Source organism: Lagenorhynchus albirostris, chromosome 1 (assembly GCF_949774975.1).
Source record: "Lagenorhynchus albirostris chromosome 1, mLagAlb1.1, whole genome shotgun sequence".
Classification (NCBI taxonomy): Eukaryota; Metazoa; Chordata; class Mammalia; order Artiodactyla; family Delphinidae; genus Lagenorhynchus; species Lagenorhynchus albirostris.
This window is the reverse complement of record NC_083095.1, coordinates 31,763,236-31,780,296: the sequence shown is the minus strand read 5'-3', so window position 1 is coordinate 31,780,296 and position 17,061 is coordinate 31,763,236. Positions and strand designations below refer to the sequence as shown.

At 36.3% G+C, this 17,061-nt stretch overlaps 1 protein-coding gene across 2 annotated transcripts in view; it reads right to left on the bottom strand.

Annotated features, from left to right (window-relative positions):
- SYNJ2BP (synaptojanin 2 binding protein) overlaps nt 1-17,061 on the bottom strand; it is a 101,964-nt gene that overhangs the window by 65,156 nt on the left and 19,747 nt on the right. Inside the window, exon 2 of one of the 2 annotated variants that reach the window (XM_060140207.1) lies at nt 10,593-10,662. The exons of the other annotated variant lie outside the window; for it this stretch is intronic. The gene's annotated coding sequence lies outside the window, so the exon portion shown is untranslated. The remainder of the gene's footprint in view (nt 1-10,592; nt 10,663-17,061) is intronic. 2 annotated transcript variants of the gene reach the window in all.

Here is a 17,061-nt window from a genome sequence, read left to right as displayed (position 1 = left end):
CTTTGAGAAGGATAGGTGTTAACTCTTAAGTATTTGGTAGAATTCCCGTGAAGCCAGCTGATCCTGGACTTTTGTTTCTTGGGAGGTTTTTTATTACTTATTCTATTTCATTACTGGTAATTGTTCTGCTCATATTTCGTATTTCTTCCTGATTCAGTCTTGGGAGATTGCTTCTAGGAATGTATCCGTTTCTTCTGGGTTGTCCATGTTATTGGCATGTAATTGTTCACAGTAATCTCTTATGATCTTTTGTATTTCTGTGATGTCAGTTATAATTTATCACTTTTCATTCCTGACATTATTTATTTGGATCCTCTATCTTTTTTCCTTGATGAATCTGGCTAAAGGTTTATCAATTTTCTTTATCTTCTCAAACAGTCAATTCTTACTTTTATTGATCTCTTCCATTGTTTTTGTTTGTTTTTACATCTCTATGTCATTTATTTCTGTTCTGATTTTAATCATTTCATTCCTTCTACGAACCTTGGGTGTTGTTTGTTCTTCTCTGTCTAGATCCCTTAGGTGTAAGGTTAGGTTGTCTATTTGAGATTCTTCTTGTGTTGCTACAAACTTCCCTCTTAGAACTACTTTTGCTGTGTTCCATAGATTTTGGATCATTGTGTTTCCATTTTGTCTCCAGGTATTTTCTGATTTCCTCTCTGATTTCTTCAGCACCCATTGGTTTGTTTACTAGCATATTGTTAGCCTCCATGCAGTTGTGTTTTTGCTTTTTTTTTTTTTCTTGTAGTTAATTTCTAATCTCTTATAATTGTGGTCAGTAGAGATTATTTCAATCTTAATATATATCAAGATTTCTTTTGTGGCCTAGCATGTGATCTATCCTGGGGACTGTTCCATATGCATTTGAAAAGAATGTATATTTAGCTGCTTTCAGATAGAACTTTCTCCCTGTATATATATATCTTAGGTTCATCTGGTCTAATGTGTCATTTAAGGCCAATTTTTTTAACCAATTTTTAAATTGATTTTCTTTCATGATGATCTGTTCATTGATGTAAGTGGGGTATTAAAGTCCCCTATTATTGTATTACTGTCAATTTCTCCCTTTATGCCTGTGAATATTTGCTTTTTTGTATTTAGGTGGTCATCTGTTAAGTGCATACATATTTAAGATTGTTATATCTTCTTCTTGAATTGATTCCTTGATCACAGGTAATGTCCTTCTTTGCCTCTTGTAACAGTTTTTATTTTAAAGTCTGATTTCACTGACGTAAGTATTGCTACCCCAGCTTTCTTTGATTTCCATTTTCATGGAATACCTTTTTCCATCCTGTCACTTTTCAGTCTGTGTGTGTCTAGATCTGAAGTGAATCTCATGTGGGCAGCATATATACAGGTCTTGTTTTCATATCCATTCAGCCACTCTATGTCTATTGATTGGAGCATCTAGTCAATTTGGATTTAAAGTAATTATTGATAGGAATGTAATTGTTGCCATATTGTTAATTGTTTTGGTGTTGTTTTTTTAGTTCTTTTTTGTTCTTTCCTTCTTCTTTTGCTCTCTTCCCTTGTGATTTGATTACTTCTTTTATGTTATGTTAGATTCCTTTCTCTTTTTTGTGTGTTTATCTACTATAGACTTTTCATTTGTGGTTACCATAAGGTTTATATATAATGACATATATAAACCTGATTATATTAAGTTGATGATCTCTTAAGTTTGAATGCATTCTAATAACCCTCCCTACATAGGAAATTTTATTTCCCTACACCCATGTTTACTCTCTTTGACATCATATTTTACATCTTTTTATTTTCTGTATTTCTTAACTACTTATGGTGGATATAGGGATTTTACTACTTTTATCATTTAATCTTCCTACTAGCGCTATGAATGGCTGTTCTACTATATTTACTGTATGTTTTCTTTACCAATGAGATTTTTCTTTCACAATTTTTTTGAAAGTTTCTTTCTTTAATTTAATCTTTATTTTATATTCAAGTATAGTTGATTTACAATGTTGTGTCAGTTTCAGGTATAACAAAGTGATTCAGTTATACATATACATATATCCATTCTTTTTCAGATTCTTTTCCCATATAGGTTATTACAAAATATTGAGTAGAGCTCACTGTACTATCCAGTAGGTGCTTGTTGATTATCCATTTTAAATATAGCAGTATGTATATGTTAATACCAAACTCCTAATTTATCCCTCCCCCCACTTTTCCCCTTTGGTAACCATAAGATTGTTTTCTATGTTTGTGAATCTGTTTCTGTTTTGTAAATAAGTTCATTTGTATCATTTTTTAGATTCCACATATAAGTGATATTATATGATATTTGTCTTTCTCTGTCTGGCTTACTTCACTTGGTATGATACTCTGTAGCTCCAACCATGTTGCTGCAAATGGCATTATATTATTCTTTTATATATATATACATATACAAATACATATATACATGCACACACATATATATATACATACATATATACATATATATATATACACATACACATACACATATATATATATATATACACCACATTTTTTTAATCCATTCCTCTGCCTATGGACATTTAGGTTACTTCCATGTTATGGCTATTGTAAATAGTGCTGCAACGAACACTGCGCGGGGTGGTGCATGTATCTTTTCGAATTATGATTTTCTCTGGATATATGCCCAGGAGTGGGATTGCTGGATCATATGGTAGTTCTATTTTTAGTTTTCTAAGGAATCTCCATACTGTTCTCCATAATGGTTGTACCAATTTATCAATACATTGCCACAAACAGTGTAGGAGCGTTCCCGTTTCTCCACACCCTCTCCAGCATTTATTGTTTGTAGACTTTTTTGACGATGGCCATTCTGACCAGTGTGAGGTGATACCTCATTGTAGTTTTGATTTGCATTTCTCTAATAATTCATGATGTTGAACATCTTTTCATGTGCTTTTTGGCCATCTGGATGTTTTCTTTGGAGAAATGTCTATTTAGGTCTTCTGCCCATTTTTTGATTGGTTGTTTGGTTTTTTTTTGATATTGAGCTGCATGAGCTGTTTGTATATTTTGGAGATTCTCGGTCAGATCATCTGCAAATATTTTCTCCCATTCTGTGGGTTATCTTTTCATTTTGTTTATGGTTTCCTTTGCTGTGCAAAAGCTGTGAAGTTTAATTACATCCCATTTGTTTACTTTTGTTTTTATTTTCATTACTGTAGGAAGTGGAGCCAAAAAGATATTTCTAATTTATGTCAAAGAGTGTTCTGCCTATATTTTCCTCCAGTATCCAGTCTTGCATTAAGTCTTTAATCCATTTTGAGTTTATTTTTGTGCATGGTGTTAGAGAATGTTCTAGGTTCATTCTTTTACATATAGCTGTCCAGTTTCCCCAGCACCACGTATTGAAGAGATTGTCTTTCCTCCATTGTATATTCTTGCCTCCTTTGTCATAGGTTACTTAACTATCAGTGCATGGATTGATTTCTGGGCTTTCTATATTGTTCCATTGAGCTATATTTCAGTTTTTGTGCCAGTACCATACTGTTTTGATTACTGTAGCTTTGTAGTATAGTCTGAAGTCAGGGAGCTTGTTTCCTCTATCTCCATTTTTCTTTTTCCAGATTGCTTTGGCTATTCAGGGTCTTTTCTGTATCCACACAAAGTTAAAAATTTTGTGTTCGAGTTCTGTGAAAAATGCCATTGGAAATTTAATAGGAATTTTATTGAATCTGTAGATTGCCTTGGGTCCTATAGTCATTTTGACAATATTGATTCTTCCAATCCAAGAACATGGTATATCTTTCCATCTGTTTGTGTCATCTTCAGTTTCTTTTATAATTGTCTTATAGTTTTCAGAGTACAGGTCTTTTGCTCCCTACGTAGATTTATTCCTAGGTATGTTATTCTTTTTGATGTGATGGTAAATGGGGTTGTTTCCTTAATTTCTCTTTCTGATCTTTCACTGTTAGTGTATAGGAATGCAAGAGATTTCTGTATATTAATTTTGTATCCTGCAACCTTACCACATTCATTGATGAGCACTAGCAGTTTTCTGGTAGCATCTTTAGGATTTTCTATGTAAACTATCATGTTATCTGCAAACAGTGACAGTTTTACTTCTTGCTTTCCAATCTGGATTCATTTTCTTTTTCTTCTCTGACTGCCATGGCTAGGACTTCCAAAATTATGTTGATTAAAAGTGGTGAGATTGGATATCCTTGTCTTATTCCTGATCTTAGGGGAAATGCTTTCAGCTTTCCACTGTTGAGTGTGATGTTAGCTGTTGGTTTTTATATATGGCCTTTATTATGTTGAGGTATGTTCCCTCTATGCCCACCTTCCAGAGAGTTTTTAATCATAAATGGACACTGAATTTTATCAAAAGCTTTTTCTGCATCTATTGAGATGATCATACGGTTTTTATTCTTCAGTTTGTTAATGTGGTGTATCACACTGATTTGCAGATATTGAAAACTTCCCTGCATCCCTGGAATAAATCCTGCTTGACCCTGATGTATGACCCTTTTAATATATTGTTGGAGTCAGTTTCCTAATATTTTGTTGAGAATTTTTGCATCTATAGTCACCTAATATCACTAATACAGTGATATTAGCCTGTAATTTTGCTTTTTTGTGGTATCTGGTTTTGGTATCAGGGTGATGTTGACCTCATGGAATAAGTTTGGGAGTGTTCCTTCCTCTTCAATTTTTTGGAAGAGTTGCAGAAGGATAGGTGTTAACCCTTCTCTAAATGTTTGATAGAATTCACCTGTGAAGCCATCGGGTCCTGGACTTTTTTTGTTGTTGTAACTTTTAAAATCACACTTTCAGTTTCAGTACTGGTGATTGGTCTGTTCATATTTTCTATTTCTTTCTGGTTCAGTCTTGGAAGATTGTCCCTTTCTAAGAATTTGTCCATTTCTCCTAGGTTGTCCATTTTATTGGCTTATAGTTTCTTGTAGTAGTCTCTTATGATCCTTTTTATTTCTGTGGTGTCCATTGTAACTTCTCCTCTTTCATTTCTAATTTTATTGATTTGAGCCCTCTCACTTTTTTTTCTTGATTAGTCTGGCTAAAGGTTCGGCAATTTTGTTTATCTTTTCAAAGAACCAGCTTTTACTTTCATTGATCTTTGCTGTTGTTTTCTTCATCTCTATTTCATTTATTTTTGCTCTGATCTTTATAATTTCTTTCCTTCTACTAACTTTGGCTTTGGTTTTTCTTTTTTCTCTACTTGCTTTAGGTGTAAGGTTAGGTTGTTTATTTGAGGATTTTCTTGTTTCCCGGGGTAAGACTGTATTGCTGTAGACTTCCCTCTTAGAACTGCTTTTGCTGCATCTGATAAGTTTTGGATCATTGTGTTTTCATTGTCACTTGTCTCTAGGTATTTTTTAATTTCCTCTTTGATTTTTTTTCAGTGATCCATTGGTTGTTGAGTAACATATTGTTTAGCCTCCACGTGTTGTGTGTTTTCCAGTTTTTTTTTCTTGAAGTTGATTTCTAATCTCATACTGTTGTTGTTGGGGAAAAAAATGCTTGATATTTCAACTTTCTTAAGTTTACCGAGGACTTTGTGGTCCAGCATGTGATCTATCCTGGAGAATGTTCTGTGTGCACTTGAGAAGAATGTGTATTCTGTTGCTTTTGGATGGAATGTTCTATAACTATCAATTAAGTCCATTTGGTCTAATGTGTCATTTAAAGGCCTGTGTTTCCTTATTGATTTTCTGTTGGGATTATCTGTCCATTGTTGTAAATTGGGTGTTAAATCCCCACTATTTTGTGTACTGTTGATTTTTCCTTTTATGGCTGTTAGCATTTGCTTTATATGTTCAGGAGCTCCTATGTTGGGTGCATATATATTTACAATTTTTATATCTTCTTCTTGGATTGATCTGTTGATCATTATATGGTATCCTACTTTGTCTTTTGTAACAGCCTTTATTTTAAATCTATTTTGCCTGATATGAGTAATGCTACTCCAGCTTTCTTTTGATTTCCATTTGCTTGGAATACCTTTTTCCATCCCCTCACTTTCAGTCTGTATGTGTCCCTAGAACTGAAGTGCATCTCTTTGAAACAGCATATATATGGGTCTTCTTTTTGTATACATTCAGCCAGTCTATGTCTTTTGGTTGGAACATTTAATCCATTTACATTTAAGGTTATTAGGGATATGTACGTCCTTATTGCCATCTTGTTGTTTTGGATTTGTTTTTGTATATCTCTTTTCTTACCTACCTCCTTTGTTTTCTTTTGTTGTGATTTGATGACTAACTTTAGTGTTGTGTTTGGATTGCTTTTGTGTGTGTATCTCTTGTAGATTATATGTTTGCAGTTACCATAAAGTTTAAATATAGCCGTCTATATATATATATATATATATATATATATATATACACACACACATACACATACAAGGTTGTTTTAAGTTGCTGGTCTCTTAATTTCAAATGCATTTTCAATACCCTTCATTGGTAGTCTCCTCTTCTCACAATTGCTGGTTTTGATATCATATTTTGTACGTGGATGATTTCCTACCTTTACTGTATGTTTGTCTTTAGTGGTGAGCTTTCCCATTTGTAATTTTCTGTTTCTAGTTGTGGCCTTTTCTTTTCCATCTGGAGAAGTTCCTTTGGCATTTGTTGTAAAGCTGGTTTGGTTTTCCTGAATTCTCTTAGCTTGTCTGTAAACCTTTTAATTTTTCTGTCAAATCTGAACGTGAGCCTTGCTGGGTAGAGTATTCTTGGTTGTAGGTTTTTCCCTTCATCACTTTAAATATATTTTGCCACTCCTTACTGGCCTGCAGAGTTTCTGCTGAAAAATCAATTGATAACCTTCTGGGGATTCCCTTGTATGCTATTTGTCGCTTTTCCCTTGTGGCTTTTAATATTTTCTCTTTTTTTTTTTTTTTGTCAATTTGATTAATATGTGTCTTGGCATTTTCCTCTCGGGTTTATCCTGTATGGGACTCCCTGCGCTTCCTGGACTTGCGTGAGTGTTTTCCTTTCCCATATTAAGGATGTTTTCAGGTATTATCTCTTCAAATATTTTCTCAGCCTCTTTCTCTCTCTCTTCTCCTTTTGGGTCCCCTGTAATGCAAATGTGTGTTTAATGTTGTTCAAGATGTCTCTTAGACTGTCCTCATTTCTTTTCATTTTTCCTTCTTTATTCTGTTCTGTAGCAGTGATTTCCACCAATCTGTTTTCCATCCACTTATTTGTTCTTCTGATGCACTTATTCTCCTGTTGATTCCTTCTAGTTTATTCTTTTTTTTTCTTTTTGCGGTACGCGGGCCTCTCACTGTTGTGGCCTCTCCCGTTGCGGAGCACAGGCTCCAGACATGCAGGCTCAGCAGCCATGGCTCACGGGCCCAGCCGCACCGTGGCATGTGGGATCTTCCCGGACCGGGGCATGAACCCGTGTCCCCTGCATCTGCAGGCGGACTCTCAACCACTGCGCCACCAGGGAAGCCCTATCACTTGCTTTTTAAATGTGCTGTTTTTTCCTTTTGGAGAGAGTTGGCCTGCCTGGCATCTTCAGTTATCATTCACAGACTTCCTTTGTAACAACTGATATGGACATGATATTTTTATGACCTTATGAAATTAATTTTTGATATTTTTAATTAAAAGAACCCACTTAGCTGTCTATGTAAATATTCTGTGTTTCCCTCGTATATAATCTTTCATAACTTCTCTCAATTGGTCCACTTTTCTTTTGTTAGTCATCTATCTGGCCTCCTTGTTAAGAAGGTAATAAAGATGCGGGAAGGGCAGAGCAGTGGGCGCCATGAGTGGCTGAGGAACTGTAAGCGTACCTTGGAGCGTTGGGCGGTCCCCCTCCCAAAGCTTCTGGAGTAAAGGCCCTGGGTGCCCCTTGGCATGCCCCATCTTGCAGAGGGGTGCACAGACCATGGCCCTCCAGAGAAGTTGGGTGGCCCCAACTTCTGTTTGTGCAGCTGTTGTAAGCAAGATGTGGCAGCACGTGACCCTGGAACACAAACTCTGATGCCAGTTCCACATCACCTATGTGCACTTTTCTCTGACACTTGGCCCCCAGCAGATGCATCAAAGGATGAATGAAATGAACCTAAGCCCAGTGGGGATGGAGCAGTTTGAAAACAAAACAAAAAAAAAGGAGTTAATAAAGTTTGACATGTGCTTGAGATAAATTTGTCTAAGAAATTTTAAACAAGTCTTATAGTCCCCTCATTTAAGACACTCAGAAAAAATATCTATTCCTATTAATTTATTCTCTATTTAGGTGAAACATATCTCTATACACCTAGCAATTTAAGGACCAATCGTGTGAGATAGCCCAGACTGCTCTCTAGCTTCCTTCCTCCCTTCTTTCTTCCATCAATCAGTCAATCCTTGTGCTTAAGTATCAAAAATATTTCTTCCTCTCCATTCTTTAACTAATTTCTTTAGTTAATATCCTTGAAGTCTTATCTACAATGTTTTAGGAACCTATTCAATAGTCTCTTTGACTGTAGTCTTATAAACCTAAATTCATCCTCCATATGTTTCCAGGTTATCTTTCTAGAATCCAAATTTTATCCTATGAGTGTCTTGCTTAAAATCCATCAATGTTTTATCTTAGCCTTCAGGTAAAAGCCAAATTCCTTAGAAGGGCATACAGTGCTTCATGATTTGGCTTTCCCTACCTTTATCCTTTATTTCTTACATTTTCTTGCTCTAATAGTGTAGTTTGGATTATATTATTTCCCCACTTAAAACCCTTCAATAGCTTTCCATCTCACAAGAAAAGCCAAAGTCTTAATTTTGCCCAGAGGGCCTATATGATATGGCCTCTTTTTAGCTCTTTAACTCGTATACTACCACAGTGTTTCCTTCCCCCTATTAACCACCTTCCCACCCCTGCCAACTTTGCAACCACACTGGCCTTCTTTCTACATGTTCTTGCTTTCAGTCATAGCACTTGCTGGGTCATCTGCTTCCAGAGGAAGCAATAACTTCCTTTTACATTCCTACTTCAGAAGCAGGATGTGTGTGGCTTCTCAGATTGTTTGGTTGGTGATCCCTTCTCTGATTCACCAGGACCTCCTTTTGGACTTTCACTTCTGCATAGTTGTATAAGGTCTAAATCCTTTATATGAATCCCTTATCCTAAAACACTGATAGTGATTCTGCAGCCCTGACTGAGTCCTGAATGAAAAGGTTATTGGTACCAAAAGTGTTTCCAGAGGAACAGAACCTAAGGTAGGAATGTGAAATTGGTTCTCCATAGCATTCAGTGACAGAACAGTTACATAAATTATTACCAGTGGTTACCTGCAGTCAAATATCTGTTGCCATTGAACATTTTAGTCAAAATAAAGCAGTTAAGGAATGTGGGGTTAGTTAGTTGCTTTATGTGTACTAGCGAACCTGGAGAAAGAAAATGATGAGATCGGAGTTTTAAATGTTTAGCTTAAGTTCATGGTACAAATAGAAGTATGTCTATGTATCTATATCAATATCTATACGTACATCTCTATTTCTGTTGACAAAAAGGTGGAATTCTAAATGTATATAGTAGTTTATGACTTTTTTGTTTGTATGCTTGGTTTCGGTCAGATAATAATACAACACAAGAACATTTATTCAGTCTTAAAAAGGTTTTCTATGAACAGTTAAAAATGAAAAAATATAGAAAAAATCATATGAAAAGATGCCCAGACTCACCAATTAAAATAATGAGACATCAACTTTTGACTGTGAGTTTGGCAGAAATTCAAACAATTTTCTAATTATTTCTTAGTACAGTGAAACTCAGAACTTAGAACAGTGAAACTCAGAACAATGAAAACCTATTTCTAAAATCCATTAAAATAATTAATAGAATGTCTGGTATTGATCAGGGTGAAGATAGCTAAAAAACTGGTAGTAATCATTTCTGGAGTAGGGGCTTTTGATTCAGTCCTAGCCAGTCATCACTGAAATTTGTACTTCTGATTAGGGCAACTAAGTGTATATGCTGAAATACTGTGAAATAATTTACAGACAGCAATAACAAGTTTATAGTAGGAGTGAAACAGTTTATAGTAGATATAAAACAGAATTCAGAAGGAATAAAAGTGAAAGTTCCCTTTTCTCCCAGCTTTATCAGTTCCACTCCCCAAGGGTAACATTGTTTAACTTTTCTATTAGTATCTAGAAATTCTCAGTATGTATAAATACCTTTCAAGGTCTAGTCATGAAAATAGAAACCATACTAATATTTCAAACTACGTAGATTTACTTAATATAGGGAATTACCCACCCAGGACTCACAGCAGCTAACTAGCTGTGGTATTTTTGAGGTGGGACAGCTTGTGATAGGATGACCAAGACAAGGTGGAGGTTACAGCCAGAGTTGTGTTTTGCTGCTACAGAAATGCTGACAGAAAGTACAAACAGGAAGAAAATGCCTTTCCCAATTTGGAAACTCCTGCTAGTGTCTCTGGTTTGCAGAGCCTAGACAGAAGGCAGCCATCAAGGGAATCTGGGAAATTAGTTTGCTGAGTCACAGCCCCAGTATTAAAGAGTAGTAGAGAAGGGTAGGCCTGCTGCTGTGATACAAGTGTATAACTAGCAAAACATACATAAACAAAACACATACACACACCCAAACACACTTACGTTTCTATGTGTCACATCAGAAATGGTAGGGGACCCAAATCATACCATCAGATCTCTTTCTCTCTGGATTCTTTCAAGTGGAGGAAAAAGAAATGATCACCAGGTGAATCACAAATTGGATTTCTTAATTTGAGCAAGTACTCCTAAACCCTAAACATCAGTGCTTCTCATAAAACTGTGTCAGAAAATATGGCTTATATGTGAGGCTGAAGATAAGCTTAGTATCTCTCACCCAAAATATAAATATATTTATATTTATATTTTATAGTACCCTTCAGGTTTTCTTGGAGAGGTATGACCAACCCTGTTTTTGCCTGGATGGGGACCACAACTTTCTGCTGGGAGGATGGCCAAAGATGGATTAGACAATAGCCAGGGCGCCTTGGCTTTCATTGCATTGGCCCATAAAGTTGGTAACAGGAAGGTCAAACCCCGACCCATCAGATTAACTATGATGTTAATTAAGCAGTTGAAGATAGGTTTGAGAGATTTGGAGTTTCCTGTAGATCAAGATGGATATATGGTAGGAAGTACAGGAATATTATTTCCCCCACTGTAATTATCTGTAACTTGATTTGTTTATTTAATAATGTATTTAGTCTGTCTACTTTCATCTGTAGTGGTATAGTTCATATATAGATGTTTCATAAGATTTTTAACTTCTATTGACAGGTATTTTTATTTGTGTTAAATTTTACTCCTACAACAGTTTTAAGTGAAAATTCAGAATCAGTGTGTGTCTCGGGAGAGTAAAATTTCTAGAGGTGGACCTTCTGGGTCAAAGGGTAACTACATATTAATTTGTAATAAATATCACCAAATTTTACTTCAAAGAACTTGCACCAATCATCCTTATACCAACATTATATGAGAAGTCTTTTTTCCCTAATAGAATTAGCATCACACCTTTACATCCTTGCCAAAATGATAGGTGGAAGATAGTATATTATTTTAGCTTGAATTTTTCACTCATGAATGCTGCTGAGATTATTTTAAAATTATTTATTGGCTCCTTTTATTTGTTATCATTTTTTGTTTTTCTGAAAAGTCTTGCTCTTTTCCCATTTTTTCTGTTGGGTTGTTTTTTGTTTTTGTTTTTTTCTATATAGGCTTGAATTAGCTGTTACAGAGAGATTGCAGAAGACTACACAGAACTTCCATCTACCTTTTACCCATGTCTCCAGTTTCTTATAATTTACTTCTTTACTGTGTTTCCTCTCTCTCTTGCTCTTGCTCTTACTTTCTTGTCTCATATATATAACGTATACATAGGTTAATAGAAAGAAGATAATAGGATGAAAGAAAGGAAGGGAAGGAGAAATGGAGGGAGGGAAGAAGATAAAGATACATACAAGAAAAGGTATTCTTGTACATAAGTACAGTATAGTTATCAAAATTAGCACTTTTTTTTTTTTTTTTTTTGCAGTACGCGGGCCCCTCACTGTTGTGGCCTCTCCCATTGCGGAGCACAGGCTCCAGACGCGCAGGCTCAGCAGCCATGGCTCACGGGCCTAGCCACTCCGCAGCATGTGGGATCCTCCCGGACCAGGGCACAAACCCGCGTCGCCTGCACCAGCAGGCGGACTCCCAACCACTGCGCCACCAGGGAAGCCCCAGCACTTTTAATATCGATAGAATACTATTATCTAATTCATGGACCACATTCATCAACTGTTCCTTAATTGTCCTTTACATCTTTTTTCCCTGTCCTAACATATTCCATTCAGTTGCCATGTCTCTTTAATCTACAGCCTGGACCAGTTCCTTAGTCTTTTATTGTCTTTCATGACAAGAATATACTACAATTATTTTGTAGAAAATCCATCAATTTTCGTTTAGCTGTGACTTTATTTTTGGAATCAGTACCACAAAAGTGATCAATGTTATGTCCATCTCAGCACCTATTATCAGTAGGTAAAGATGTCGGTCAGTCCTATTATTGGTTATGTTAACTTTGAACACTTAGAGTGTTGTCTAATAGATGGCTCTACTGAAAAGTGACCATGTTTCTCTTTATAATTAATGTGAAATTTATGGAGAATTACTTTAAGACTATGTTATTATTCTTTTCCTCATCAATTTTTTACCCACTAATTTTAGGATTTATTGATAATCCTCCACTGAAAGAGTTGTTACAATGAAGACTGTCAAATGATGATTTTCTACCCATCATTCTATCCACATGTATTACTTGGCATTCTACTGTAATAAACAGATTTCCCCCTTCCCTTACTTCCTTTGTTTATTGTGTCAGTATGGACTCGTTGGCTTCCATATAATTAAAGGCTTATAGTCCATTACTCTAATTCACTTACTTTAATGCTAAATTGCCTTGGATTTGACCCACGGGAGCATCTTTAAGCTGGTATCTGTGTCATTTCAACATATCTCCATCATTATTTGAGCATTTTATTACTCTTTGGCACAAAATATTTCAGGCTTATCTTGTATTTTACCTGCTTGAGTCCTGTAATTAGCAGTTTCTTCAAGGATACCTGGTTTCTTTGAGCACACTGTGCTTTTTATAACACAAGATCTGGGGATGAAGTGTGTTTACTGCTACTGGGGTATAATTGCCTCCAGTCCCTCTCAGAAGGCTGAACTAGATAATACATTTATCTATATCTTTACCTGGAGGGAGACAGTTCTCCATGCATCTCTTACATTTCTGTACATCTTACATGCAGAAGCACTGACAGGTACTATTCTAGAACATCCTCAAGGATGTTTGCGTAGTGCACTGACTTGGAAGATAAAATGTCACACTCCAGAACAGAAGACAGGTTTGTTTACTGTCCAATATAATAAAGACAGTGTCTTCCTTCGGGGCAGAAATTGGGCAGGTTTGCTACCCTACCATGAAAGATTTGGTTTCCCAAAGCATAGAGTTCCTCAGTTATGATGTAAAAGTACTATATGTGCAGTATCCCCAGGACCCCTCTGCCTTACCCCACTGAGATTTTACAGTAAGTTAAATTGACAAGAACTTGAAACTCATGCTCCTTGCTGTGCTATAAGTAATAAATTCCTTTTTCTGAACCAGGCATCATATTATCTTCTGCCAGCATCCTTGAAACTGTGGCAGGCTAACTTGTTAAGTTGCATGTAGGGTAAAATCTTAGACCTATCACATTTCTGGACAGTTTTTGGTGACAAAGATGGCGTGCTGACAGGGACATAGTTTTCTGGAATAAAAGAACAAAAGCCCCCACAGGCCAGCTTACAGGATACTAGAAGACTCACCTGGGTCCATTACTGAATGGTCTTGCCCAAGTAGTAGACAAGAAGGGACTAAGGGTTCCCCTCTGTCCTACCTTTAAAGTGTGTTTAGAGGCTGAGTAGCAAAAGTTAGGATTCAAACAAGTCAATCAAATGCTACTTTAATTGTTGCTCATTCTCCTCCAAAGTAGGATGTGGAAGGATGTTATTATGATAATGGAGGCAGAAAGACCTGTAGCCCCAGCCAAAATGCAGTGCAGCTGTAGCTGCTGAGTCAAAGCATTCTAAGAGTGGAAATAAAGGATGTCCACAATGAAGATTTAGACATTAGACGGGCCAAAAACATTAGAAGTTAATTTGGTTGAGCCGTAAGCAGAGTGGGTCTGGATTTAGTGCCTCTGTTTTCTGGTGTCCAAAGATTTCACTGTATAGATGATACCTTGTTAGTTGGCATATCAGAAGCCACAGTCTCATGGCTCTGACTGACATTAGCACATTTCCACTAGCAGGGTTGTCTGATTAACCGTGACACAATCCAGAGGGCTTCTCAACAAGCAAAACTGTTTAGGATTCTGTGAGGATTCACAAAGCTCAATCTTTCTGTCAAACAAGGAAAAACTGCTGCCTCCTTGACCCCCAAACACACAAGAAAGAGGTTTAGCACCATACTGAACTCTTTGAATATTGGAGAGAGTTATGTGCTTCTTTGAGGAACCTTATTTTTTCTTTATATTGGATAATCTGAAATCAGCATCCTTTGAGTGAGACTTGCTATGGCCTGAATGTTTGTGTTCCCCTAAAATTCATATGTTGAAATCCTAACGCCCAAAGATGATGGTTTTAGGAGGTGGGGCCTTTAAAAGATGCTTTTAGGGATAGAGCCCTCATTATTGGGATTAGTGCCTTATAAAAGAGGCTCCAGAGATATTCCTAGCTCCCTCTACCATGTGATGACACAGTGAGAAGGCACTGGCTATGAACCAGGAAGCAGGCTCTCAGCAGACACTGAATCTGCTGGAGACTTGATCTTAGATTTCCCAGCCTTCAGAACTGTGAGAAGTAAATCTCTGTTTTTATAAGTTACCCAGTCTATGGTATTTTGTTTTAGCAGCCCAAATGGACTAAGACAAGACCCAAACCAAAAGGCTGTCTTGGAAACTTGCCAGCAAGCTGTTCCACACTCTCTACCTTTGGGCTCACACAGCCATGAACCTTTTGAGTTACCAGCCTCTGTGACTGATGATACTGCAAATGGAGCCTCCTGCAAAGGGAGGCAGCTTCTACTCAAGAGGCCCTACCCCTTGAGGCTTCAGATTCATCATCTCCCCAACATGACTACAGGTATACTCCTTTTGAAAAGCAAGTATTAGTTCGCTGCTGACTCTTGGCTAAACTAAACAGTTGACCCGTGAAGATGTGACTCTCCAGAATGATTTTCCCTTTTGAGGATGGGAAAACTTGGACATAGCAAATAATAAGAGGGAATGGCCCAATAAGCCTCACCCTCACTTGTCAAATGTACATGGTATATTCAAGAATACCACCAGCCTTGTTCCTGATCTTAGAGGGAATGATTTCAGCTTTTCACCATTGAGGATGATGTTAGCTGTAAGTTTGTCATATATGGCCTGTATTATGTTGAGGTATGTTCCCTCTATGCCCACTTTCTGAAGAGATTTTTATCATAAATGGACATTGAATTTTATCAAAAGCTTTTTCTACATCTTTTGAGATGATCATATGATTTCTATTCTTCAATTTGTTAATGTGGTGTATCACATTGACTGATAATCAGGTATTCAAAAATCCTTGCATCCCTGTGACAAATCCTGCTTGATCATGGTGTATGATCCTTTTAATGTATTTGTTGGAGTCACCTTGCTAATATTTTGTTAAGGATTTTTGCATCTATATTCATCAGTGATATTGGCCTGTAATTTTATTTTGTGGTATGTTTGGTTTTGGTATCAGAGTGATATTGGCCTCATGGAATGAGTTAGGGAGTGTTCCTTCCTCTGCAAATTTTTGGAATAGTTTCAGAAGAATAGAGGTTAACTCTTCTCTAAATGCTTGATAGAATTCACCTGTGAAGCCAACTGGTCCTAGACTTTTGTTTGTTGGGAATTTTTTAGGTACTGATTCAATTTCAGTACTGGTAATTTGTTCATATTTTCTGTTTCTTCTTGGTTCAGTCTTGGGAGATTGTGCCTTCCTAAGACATTGTCCATTTCTTCTACATTGCTTATTTTACTGGTATACAGTTGCTTGCAGTAGTCTCTTATAGTCCTTTTAATTTCTGTGGTGTTGGTTATAACTTCCCCTTTTAATTTCTAATTTTATTGATTTGGGCCCACTCCCTTTTTTCTTGATGAGTCTAGCTAAAGGTTTATCAATTTTCTTTATCCTTTCAAAGAACCACACTTAGTTACCTTCAGCTTTTCTATTGTATTTTCAGTCACTGTTTCATTTATTTTTGCTCTGATTTTTATGATTTCTTTCCTTCTACTACCCTTAGGTTTTGTTTGTACTTATTTCTCTGGTGCCTTTAGGTGTAAGGTTAGCTTGTTTATTTGAGATTTTTCTTGTTTCCTGAGGTAAGCTTGTATTGCTATAAGCTTCCTTCTTAGAAGTGCTTTTGCTGGGTCCCATAAGTTTTGGATCATCGCATTTTCATTTTCATTTTTCTCTTAGTATTTTTTGATTCCCTCTTTGAAATCTTCAGTGATTCACTGGTTATTTAGTAGCATATTGTTTAACCTCCACATGTTTCTGTTTTTTGCAGTTTTTTGCCTGTAGTTGATTTCTAGTCTCATAGCATTGTGGTCAGAAAATATGCTTAATATGATTTCAATTTTCTTAAATTTACTGAGGCTTGTTTTGTGGCCTAGCATGTGATCTATCCTGGAAAATGTTCCACATGCACTTGAAAAGAATGTGTATTCTTAAAAAAAAAATGTGTATTCTGCTACTTTCAGATAGAATGCTGTATTTATATAGGTGGGTGGTAAGAGAATGCCCACTCTCACCACTTTTATTCAACACATTTTGGAGGTCCTAGCCGTGGCAATCAGAGAACAAAAAGAGATAAAAGAAGTCCAAATTGTAAAAGAAGAAATAAAACTGTCACTGTTTGCAAATGATATGATACTATACCTGGAAAACCCTAAAGACATCACTAGAAAACAACAAAATTAATATACAGATTATACAGATTCAATGCATTCCTTATCAAATTGTCAATGGCATTTTT